Raw genomic sequence first — 11707 nt, forward strand, 5'->3', positions numbered from 1 at the left:
GACCCATAGCGACCCTGAACAGGGTTTCTGAGGCTGTAAATCTTTATGGGAGCAGAAAGCCTCATCTTTCTCCCGCGGAGCAGCTGGTAGTTTCAAACTGCTGAAGAGGAATTTCCCTTCTTTTTCTATTTTGGTAAGTCCTTTTGTCAGAAATGAGTGTTGGAGTTTTCAATACCTCTTCTGGATCAATTGATATGATCATGTGGCACTTTTCCTTAGTTTTATTTATGCGATGGGTTACAATGTTTGTTTTTCTAATGTTGAAATATTCTTTTAGGCCTTGCATGAAGTCCATGTGGTCATGATATATTATTTCTTGATAGGATATTTGATTCTATTAGCTAGGATTTTGTTGAGAATTTTTGCATCTGTGTTCATGAAGAATATCAGCATATAATTTTATTTTGTAGTAATGTGTTTGTCTGATTTTGATATCAGGGTTATGCTCACTTTATAAAATGAATTTGGAGTATTCCATCTTTTCTATTCTCTTGAATAGTTTGAGTCAAATTGATGTCAGCATCTCTCTCCTTGTTTGGTAGAATCCACTAAAGAAAAAAGTCAGTGCTAGGTTAATAGCTGAGAGCTAACTATGTGTGCCACCCAAGACTTCCAATAGTGACTGTCTAGCCTATATTTTCACACACTGTGTTTCTCCAATTAGAGTACAAAAATGTTTTGAGCTTGGCTTTTAGCCTTAAAATCTGTATCACTGTAGACTACTTGGGACCTCACCAGCATTCCAAAAGCTTCTGCATTTCAGGTCTCTAAATAACAGCCCCTGGGCTGACACCATAGAACACATTTCGTAGGTCCTAAGTCACTTTACACTACTTGCTCCTAACTCCTACAGAATTATTCACATTTGATCCCCTGCCACTCATTTAACTTTTGAAGGGCAACCATACTTTTTGACTTCCTGGCTTATCTCTGAAAATCCAGCTTCTGAATAACATCCTTATTTGGCCTTTCAAAGGACATGTGCTATTTTAATTTATTTATGTGCTTAAATAATTATAATCCGATGGCTAAGAAAATACATGATAAATTCAGGAAAAGATTTTGGGCAGGTGTGGTGCAGTGAATTACTTCCTATGGCTCTTTTACCCATAGTCTTTGTGACTCCCATTAAGCAACATTTTGCTTGATGGATCCGGATAAGGAAAGGTGGGAGAAAATTCTTATAAGATGATATGATTCAGTTAACAGGGTTGTGATTACAAAAACTTGGAACTCTACCATGCATAGAAAACGAGCCATTTCAGGAGTAGGAACCAGGAATCTCAATATTGTGAAGGAAGAAGAACCAGAAATGGAGCATGACCTTTGGACCTAGAGATCCCTGCACATTGAATCTTTTTCATTGTTGGGAATACAAATGGGACACAGAGCTGTGACACCAGAGGAGCCACAGCAGCAGAACTAAAGGCGAAAGCAAGAGATGGAGCACAAGACAAGAGTCGTGGGCTTCAAAGTCCACAGTACAATGAAGCAAAATGCCTTCAGGCAGGATGAAATGGAGTAAGATGCCTCCAGGTAATTAATTGGAGAAGCTAACTTTGCTGACCCATGGAGCAAGAGCCAAGTGTCTTTGGAGTGAGGCTTATAGTTCAGTGGACTGTCCTTTCAGCATTTATCAGCAGCCCTAAAATTGCTTGGTAACACTGCCAGAACAAGGCAAAGGTCAGGCCAAAAGCCTCGGGATCAGAGAGAGACTTGCCTGTGGGCAAGGCAGAAGAGAGGCTGTCCTAACTAGAAGAAATATCCCCTGAGAATTTCTGACCCTGAATTGTAACCTGTTAACTTCCCTAATAAGCCCCACAATTGTGAGTATTGTCTGTGAGTTTTATACGTCTACTGTAATGAGTTATTTAACCCTGATGAGAAGTAGCGAGAACTGTGGGAGGGATGGTTAGAAGCAGAACTGGTACAGAAGGTTGGAAGGTGGAGGCATGTCTGACCTCAGCTTCATAGGAATTGGCCTTGGGCTGATGTTGATGGTGATTCTCCTCCCCCAGCCCCGCTCTCTTGTGAAGTCAGAAGAGGTCAGATATTACTCCTATGCTATTTTATTTCAGCAGGTTATTCGTTACTAAGTCATTAAATTAATTGCCATTCATTTGAAGATATTTTTGCCATGAATTATTATTGCATTATTGTTACTAATTATTGTGGGTAGAATGCTACTATATTCCTAGAAATCATATTCCTAAAAGAGACTTTCTTGATTTTTGTTTTTTTATTTATCTCCTGTTTCTCTTGGCAGTGCAGCTGAGTGGATCAGACCTCTGGGTTTAGATCACATCAAACCTTTCCTTGACACCCTAAACGCCTCCTAGGTCTTTCCTGCTTTCTATAAAACATCAGATGTAACTTATTTTTCATGAGCCCCCAGAGAGGCCTTCTCCTATCTTCTTTGGAGGCTTTTTTCTTCTCAGGACACCCTGAAGAATAAGACCTCAATTTTCTGCTTAATCCATCCTGACTTCCCTCCAGAATGATTAAGTCTCTACTTGTTGAGTCTATTTCAATTCACAGCAACCCCATAAGGCTTTCAATGGCTGAGTTTTCATATGTAGATCACCAGTCCTGTTTTCTGAGAAACCTCCATTGTTGTTGTTAAGTGCCTTTGAATCCATTCCAACTCATAGCAACCCTATATAGTGTTTCTGAGGAGCGGCTGGTGAGCTTGAACTGCCAACTTGTGGTTCAAACCAACTTTTCAGTCCAGCACATTAACCTACAGTGCCACACCAGGACCCCAAGGCACCTCTATCTAGGAAGATTCAAACTGGCAATCTTTCAGCTAATTGATGAGCACTTAACAGTTTGTGCCACCCAGGGACTTCTATTCTTACTGTAGTGGAAAGTGTGTGTGTGGAGGGGGAGGAATTCCTATTAAATATTTATAGGGGAGACAGAGAAAGATGGCAAAGTGAGCAAACACTCACTCCCATTTACTTTCCCAGCAACGAACGCACTGAACAACAGATGAAAATAAGCACAGACTGAGGTAGAACTCTGGATGGCAGCTCAGGTGTTGTAGAGTCTGGCAGAGTCCAGAAGCAGAAAAGAGTGGAGGACCAGAAATGGTACAGAAGCTGGGGAAACCTAGCCACTAACATCGCATGGCAAGCACTCACTCATTGTAGCCATTGTGGGATAGCACTTGGAAACACCCCAAACTGGGAAGGTAGAAGGGAGCCAATCTGAGACAATGGTAGACCAGTTTTTTAAAGGTGAGACAGATTGGCCATGGGAACTCACAGGCTGGGCAATTGTGAGGGGAGTGAAGGGAGACCATGACATTGCCAGAAAGGGCAATGTTGACTCTCACTGAGGTATGAGACTGACAAGAACTAGGACTGGCAGTGACTAAAGAGACTGCAAGACAAGGGGAATACTTTGGACAGACAGCCACACAGAGGGAAATGGATAGCTCCCTGCCCACAGTGGATACTATGGGAGAGAGCGCCTATAGAGGGGAATTCATGAAAGAAAAACATAGAAGTCCCCCACCTTCACCTCAGGAAAATCAGGCTCCACTCCATTTACTTCAGGGTCAGCAACCAGTTAAACTGGTCTCACTTGATGCTTGATCTCTGGAATTCATGTGTATTGAATTCCAGAGATCAAGCACCCAGAACTGAATCAGCACTGAAAAAAACGTAAAGGTAAAAGTGCCCTCTAGTGGTTCTCAGGGAGTCCTGGTGTGGCTCTGTAGGATCAGCACTGGACTGTTACCCACAACATTTGTAATTCAAACCCAACATCTGCTCCTTAGAAACCCTATACAAGGTCACTGGGAGTTAGATTTGACTGGACAACACTTACATAACAACAGTGGTGATCAGAAAATACAAGTCCATTGCCACTCGGTTCATTCTGATTTACATGACCTTGTGGGGCTCAATGGAACTGTTTGGTGCGATTTCCAGGGCTGTGAATCTTTGAGAAGGTGGCTGCCACAGGGTGGCTACTGGGTACAGCCTCTGATTTGACTGCTGGACACTTGTCAGAGTGTCCAATCAGAAGAAATTTCAACACAAAAAGAATACAAAATTTAAATGAAAAAAGAAAAGAAAAAAAAAATAGGTCCTAGTTCAGCAACAACAATATCAAAAAAAAGAAAACTATACAAAATCACAAGAAAAGAAGGATAAGTCAAAACAGAACAAGAACAAGAGGAAATTTCTCTATGGAAACTGCCTAATGCAAAGAATTGATCATTTTCAGCCTGAAATGTTTAAAGAAAACAAAAAACACACAGAAAATAAGATAGTGGAAATCAGGGAAGACATGGAAAAACAAAATGACAGACTCAAAAAAGAAGTTGAAAAAAAGCATCACTGGAACTGGAAAATAAAGAAAAAGCAAGAGAAACACTCAAAACTAGAATTGAATAGACTGAGGTCAAATAAATGAATTAGAAGACAAAACAACTGAACTTATCAGCTCTCAAAAGAAACAAGAGAACTGAACAAAGAAAGACGAAAGAAGAAGTAGATGGAATATGGGATTGAACTAAGAAATTTAACATTAGAATTATTGGAATCCCAGAGCACCATGGCAGCAATAAAGACATAGAAATGATTTTTCATGAGAGAATTTCTTAGATCTGATCAGAGAACCAAGCCGGCAAATGCAGGAAGTTACACAAATCCCAATTAGAAGAAACACTATATAAAGTCACTCTCTGAATCAGAACTAACTCAATGGCACTTAACAATAACATACACAGGGAAAAAATAATAGAGAAATATCAAAAAAATGCAACAACAGGGACAGTCATAAGGATATATGATACTTTCAGGGAATAAACCCAATAATTAAATCCCACAAACAGTACAACACCAAGTTAGTAAGAAATAAGTACAAAGTAAATTTATTTAATACAGGTTGTGTACTGATGCTAATAGAGTCAGAGCAACAGAAATGGGGGAGGGAGGAGCATATCAGGAAGAGATTCATTATGTGAAGGTTTTTATGGTAACTGCTGTTCATATGTTAAACATTGTCGAAAATGTTAAGTTATGCAATGTAACATATGTGGTTGTTGTTGTTGTTAAGTGCCGTCGAGTCACTTCCGACCCATAGCGACCCTGTACAGGGTTTCCGAGGGTGTAAATCCTTACGGGAGTAGAAAGCCTCATCTTTCTCCCGTGGAACGGCTGGTAGTTTCGAACCGCTGACCTTAAGGTTCGCAGCCCGATTCGTAACCACTACGCTACCAGAACATATGTGGTAACCACTAAGAAATCACCAAGAAGCAATATTCAAAAGAATAGAAGGAAGACAGCATAAAGACTCATCACAAGAAAGCAACCAAATTCAATTGAAAACAGAAAAATCAGAATAAAAAAAACAAAGGAGATAAGAAACATTTAAAAAGTGAATAGCAATATGAATGAGGTAGGCACTTTGTTTTCAGTAATAACCTTAAATTTAAGTCATCTAAGTGCCCATGTAAAAGACAGAGAACGAATAAAAAAATGTTGTAAAGTGCTGCCAAGTTGGTTCTGATTCATAGCGTTCCTGTTTAGGGTTTCTGAGGAGCTGCTAGTGAGATAGAATCACTGACCTTGTAGTTCAAACTGATATTAGAGTCCAATGCTTATCCTACAACACCACAACAGGACTCTGAATTAAAAATCATATCATACATATATGTTGTTGTTGTTGTGAAGTACTGTCCAGTAGGTTCTGACTCATAGTGATCCTGCCTAGGCTTTCTAAGGAGCAGCTGGTAGGCTTGAACTGGCTTTGTGATCAGTGCATTGTCCTGCAGTGCCACACCAGGAGCCCTATCACCTTTATAACTCCCCCCAAATGACTGCATGGGAATATGCAAAAGTGAGGGGCTTGGATCAAGGGGAGTGGATAGTTTGCTGATAATGTAGATGAGGTGTATGGTTCCTTTGTGGAGTGGGACTACGCAAATCAGGTGTATAGAACACTGTGTGGGAATTGGTCAGTTTTGCCATCCCACTAAGTTTAAAATGAGCCATTCCAGAGGTGGAAAGGAGGATAGCAATTGAAGATTCCTGTGCTGAACCTCCTCAACAGGAGACAGAGAACTGGGTGTAACACCAGACATGACAAGAGATGGTGAGATGTAGTGGCAGAAAAGGAGCAGCAGCAGATGCAGCAGAACCTAAGGAGCAGCACAAGACATGGTGGTGGCAAGAATGCTGAGTGCCTTTGGGAAGGAGCGTTGCTGGTGGAGCAGGTTGCCTCCAGGCACTAGGTTTGCTGCTCCACGGAACTAGAGTTGAGTCTAGTGTCAGACGGAGGTCAACTAGAAGAGTGAAGTGCCTTTAGGCATTTATCGGCAGAGTTAAATGACCTTTGTAACACTTGCCCAAGCAGGGCAGAGGTCAACAGGCCAAGAACATGGCAGTCCTGATCAAAAGCTATATACTGAGCATTTCAATGTTCTTTGAGTTTGGGGAACACAAGGAAGTCTAAAGGGACAAGATCAGGGCTGTAGAATGGATGGGGTAAGGTCTCTCATCAAAATTCTCCTAAGATGGTCCTGGCTACCTTTGAGAAGTGTATTTACATGATGGGAAAAAGAAAAATCCTTGGCTCAATGTTCCTGATCTTTTCACACCAATGTAGTTTTCAGTTTTCTTAGTTTCTTCCTAATAATTAGTACCCATGTTCCTTCTAGGATTTCTGATCAAATCTATCAAGACTACCACTTTACAATTCCCCCCAAAAGTTTCCTATAGCCTTCTGAGCTTACCTTTCTGTCCTGAATTTAACTGTCCCAGGAGAACCCCTCAGAAGCAACTGTTTGGATGGGACTTTTTTTTTTTTACTTTAAGATACTCAACCAAAATTAAGGCAAGTGTATTACTGAGAGAACTTGTCTGGCGTCACCCATTGAACACAGAGAAATGTTTAAACACATTTAGTCTGGATAAACCTATGCATGTGTGAGCGGTAACCCTAGTAGCAATAGTTTTTTACTTACCCACAGCAATACCATCCATACTCATCAATGAACAAGGACAAACTAGAAATAAATGCAACAACTTGAATGCATGTCTAGGGAATTATACGGAATTAAAAAGCCAATGCCAGTTACATATTGTTTTATTCCATTTATGTAATATTTTGAAATCATAAAACATAGACGTGAGAGAGATTGGTAGTTACCAGGGATTAGGGAAGGAGGGAAGTGAGTGTGATTACAAAGTGGTAACAGAAGACCCTCTGATGTTGGAACTACTCAGGTGAATCTGGTGGAAGAGACACAAACCTACATAGGTGATACAACTGTATATAACTCAACAGATGAGGGCACATACACACACACACAAGTGAATGAAAATAAAATAGGAAACATTTGAATAAGATTGTTGCTTGATACTGATTTAGTATTCACAATGTAAAAGAAAAAAATAGATTTGAAATATGCAGCATTTATAAGCATCCCCCCCCCCCAATTTTACAGTAAATAAAAAATCTCCAGTGACATTTTTCATGCCATCTTATTCTGAACCCTTTAAATTAAACAAAAATATGCTGGGGGAAAATGAATGCAAAATTTAGATTTTTAAAAAAACACACAAAAGATAGAATTCCTTTCCAGCATGTTTGCACTACAGAAAATGCTAAGGGAAGATCTTCAGAAAGGAGGAGCGTCATGCCTGATTGATGGAAACTTGCATCAACACAGACACATGAAGGGACTTTGGTTGTTATTGTTAAACACCATTGAGTCAGTTCTGACTCACTGCGACACTGTAAGGGTTTTCTGAGGCTGTACATCTTTACAGAAACAGATAGCTTCATATTGCTCCGGTGGAAAGGTAGGTGGAATCGAACCTCCAACCTTGTGATTTACAATCCTGTGCTTATCCTACAGAGCCACTGCGATCCTGAAGGGATTCTTGGCCTTGTAAAAATAAAGATAAACATAAACATTTTTAAAAATTAATATCATTTTAAAGATAATTGTCTGACTAAAGCAAAAGTGTAGTGGTTACAAGTTGGGCTGCTAACCTCAAGGTCAGTGGTTTGAAACTACCAGCAGTTCCGTGGGAGAAAGATGAGACTTTCTGCTCCTGTAAAGAATTATAGCCTCGAAAACCCTATACTGGGTAGCTATGAGTCAGAACAGACGCCACGGTACACAAAAAAAAAAAAAAAGGAAAAAAGGAAAAAAAAGTGGTGGGGTTTATGACATACTGTGAAATAAAATGTTTGACAAAGGATGAAAAAGTAACACAAAGAATGGGAAGAAGATATTACAAATTATAATATCTTTATAATATACTTGGAGTGGTGTAACAATTTCTGAAGGTTTTTGTGTACATCATAAATCCAATAATAACCACACACAAGGAAGAGTGTTACTATTAAGTCAATACTAGAAACACACTAGAATCATAAAATATGTCCAATTAATCTAAAAGAAAGGAGGCTAACAATATGTATGTACATTGTAGTTAAGTGCTGTCGAGTCATTTCTGACTCATAGCAACCCTGTATACGGTTTCCAAGACCTTAAATCTTCATAGGAACAGAAAGACCTTTCTTCTGCAGAGCAGCTGGTAGGCTTATATTGTGAAGCTAGTAGTTTGCAGCCCACTGCTTCTCATGTGAAGCCACGGTGCTTCTGTGTACATATGGATATATATATAGAGAGAGAGACAGACAGAGAGTCCTGGTGTGGCTCTCCGTGCGCTGGACTATAATGTTGATGTGAACCCCAAAATGGGTGATCCAAGCTCATAATCCACTCCTCAGAAACCATATACAGGATCACTATGGGACAGACCTAACTCAAAGGTGCTTAACAAGAGCAAAAAATATATATACCTGCTGTTGTTAAATGTTTTCAAGTCAGTTCCTACTCATAGTGACCCTGTATAGGGTTTCCAAGGAGTGGCTGGTTAGCTTGAACCTCCGAACTTGCCCACAAGGCCACACCAGCGCTCCTCTCTCTCTCTGTCTCTTCTCTCTTCTCTCTCTCTCTAGTTTATATATTTTTCTATGCATAATATAAAATATATAGTTTATCTCTATATATATAATTTCTAAAGATATAAACACCAAGTTTCTTAAGTGGGAATTCAGAGGATCTAAGGTAAGTGGTTCAAGCTCACCAGCTGCTCCTTGAAAACCCTATACAGGGCTGCTATTGGTCAGAACCGACCTAACAGCACACAATAAGAAGGCACTGGTTTCAGGGGAGAATCTTACTAATATTCCCAAAGCGCTTGAACAAAACTTGGTGTGCCATACCATTTCTTTGCAATTCCCTGGCCTCTGGCTAGCTTCCTAAATTCATCCTTCATCATTCTCTCCTTCAAACACTCTCCTGCAGTCACATCGGCCACTTTGAAGTTTTTACTATAGTGTTTATGTTTTTCTTGTTGTTCCATAGACTTATATCTTTCATGTTCCCATAGCTTATTCATTTCATCTAGACCTTTAAGACTGAGGTCCCTTTCTCATTAGTTTCTACCCGATGACTGTTCACATGATCTTGAGAATATTTATTATTCAATGATATTATATCTTAATTCACATGTATTCATTTCTGTCCCTTCCAGTATAATTTAAGTTCTAGGAAATTAAAATATTTACATGTTTTGTTCACATTAAAGAGTGCCAGGCAGGTAGTACATATTCAATAAATACATTTTTAATGGATGGCTGAAGAAAGAAAGAAATGCCTTCTATGACTATGAGGGAGCCCTGGTGAGGCGCTGAGGGTTAATGCACCAGACTGCAAAGCCATTAGAACTGCAAAGTGGCAGTTCAAGCTCACCAGCTGCTCCTTGGAAACCCCATACAGGGTCACTATGGGTCGGAACCAACTCAATGGCACTTCACAACATGACTATGCTGAGTTGAAGATATCTTGTTATATCTTAAAAACTTAGAATATAATCTCATTAGAGCTTGTCTAAAATCATATGATTTGTAATGAGCAGAGTTTCCATTTAAATATATATATATATTATTTCTATATGAAATCAAACCAATATGCAATCATACCAAAACAAAATTTTGTACAAATTTCAAACCAATACCAATTAACAAGTGGTTTAATTATGCTATCTTGAATCTAGAAACTAATCAGTAAAAGAAAAATGGAAGAAAATAAAAATAAACAGAATCCCACTAATCTGATATAGTTAACAACCCAGAATAAAAAAGAAAAACACTGGCATTCCACCATAAAACAAATTTTCTGTGGGAATCAGAAATATAATTAGAAAGATGTGACACTGTAGGATCAGGCCTGGACCTCGAACCACAAGCTGAGCTGTTCAAACCCACCAACTGCTCCTCAGAAACCCTATACAGGATTGCTATGAGTCATGATTGACTCGATGGCACTTAACAACAACATCATACATTAGATGTCATTGCCAGAGTCTCAGACACACAACAAAGAAAGGCTACATTGCAAATAACTTAGACTTTTTTCTGCTTCTCTTTCTTCTGAGGGGGGTGAGAAACCTGACAACCCCAAGAATGATGCAATGTCAAAGAGGAACTTAACCCTGAAAGGAAAGAGATCAACTTCAGAATGAGGTACTTTCTAAGTAAAAAGTCAGCCAGAGATAGAGGTAAAGGAAGCACCAGCTATCACCATGAGAGATTTCAGAAGAAATGATGACACCATACTAGTGGGAGCTATTGCTTTTGCTTGCATCATGGCCTTGGTGGTTTTTGCTCTTATTGATCTTGATAAGTCGCTGCTGTTGGCATGACAGTGGAGACTGCACAGAAGAGCACTTGTGCTGGCAGAGCTGCTAGGGGAATTCTGGTGGTGGGCATGACTCTAGCCCTTTGGGAGGAGGACATGGCTCTAGGCACTTGGGAGGTGCACATGATTCTGATCATTTTGTGTATAGTCACAGCTCTAGCCACTTAGACACACAGAAGTTGACTGGCAAGGCTGCTTGTCCTGGTCCTGCAACTGATGGGACATTGTTCAAGGAATCTGGAAGGAAGAGCAGGCGATTTTGTTCACCTGAGCATCCGTCTTACAGACAAAGCAAGCCAAAACCCATCAGATAAGCAAAGTTATCTTCAAGAATACACTTTGATCTTAAAACTCCTTCTTTAGTGTTCTGTATCCCTTTCCCTCTTTTTCTCATTTTTACCACGTATTAGCACTATCTTGGGCTTCCCTGGCTAATTTTTCTCAATTCTCTTTCCATTTTTTAGTGAAATAATTGTCTTCTCTGTCTTGAAATAGCAACAAATAGAGGGTGAATGTAAGTGAGGGTACAATCTCAAAAATAAAGTTCCCAGCACTGAATTTCTAGCCAGTACTCAAACAAATCATCTCCCAACAGGCTCTGATTAAGGTCTAACTGAGCTGCCTTGGGTTCTGAGACAAGGACTACCACAAAGAAATTACCAAGACTCTAATCTGCCCACAGGAATCCTGGTATGATGCTGTGAGTTAATGCACCATATAGCAAAGCAGTATGAACTGCAAGGTCAGCAGTTCAAGTCTACCAACTGCTCCTCAGAAACCCTATACAGGGTTGGAATCAACTGGACAGTACTTAACAACAAAAACCTGCCCTCAAGGGACTCATATAAGAGGCTGACAACATTTTAGAAGATTCTTTAATGCAGCATGATCAGAAATAATCTCTTGCCCTTGCTTTCTTTTGATTCAATAGTACTCCCCCTTGGAACGGCAGGGCTCTGAGATACAGGGACT

At 39.8% G+C, this 11707-nt stretch overlaps 2 pseudogenes; both read right to left on the reverse strand.

Annotated features, from left to right (window-relative positions):
- Window positions 1-295, reverse strand: part of LOC102816856 — an 8400-nt pseudogene extending 8105 nt beyond the window's left edge.
- LOC102840066 overlaps window positions 1-11707 on the reverse strand; it is a 1013887-nt pseudogene that overhangs the window by 519381 nt on the left and 482799 nt on the right.

This window comes from Chrysochloris asiatica, unplaced genomic scaffold, assembly GCF_000296735.1.
Source record: "Chrysochloris asiatica unplaced genomic scaffold, ChrAsi1.0 scaffold00042, whole genome shotgun sequence".
NCBI classification, from domain to species: domain Eukaryota; kingdom Metazoa; phylum Chordata; class Mammalia; order Afrosoricida; family Chrysochloridae; genus Chrysochloris; species Chrysochloris asiatica.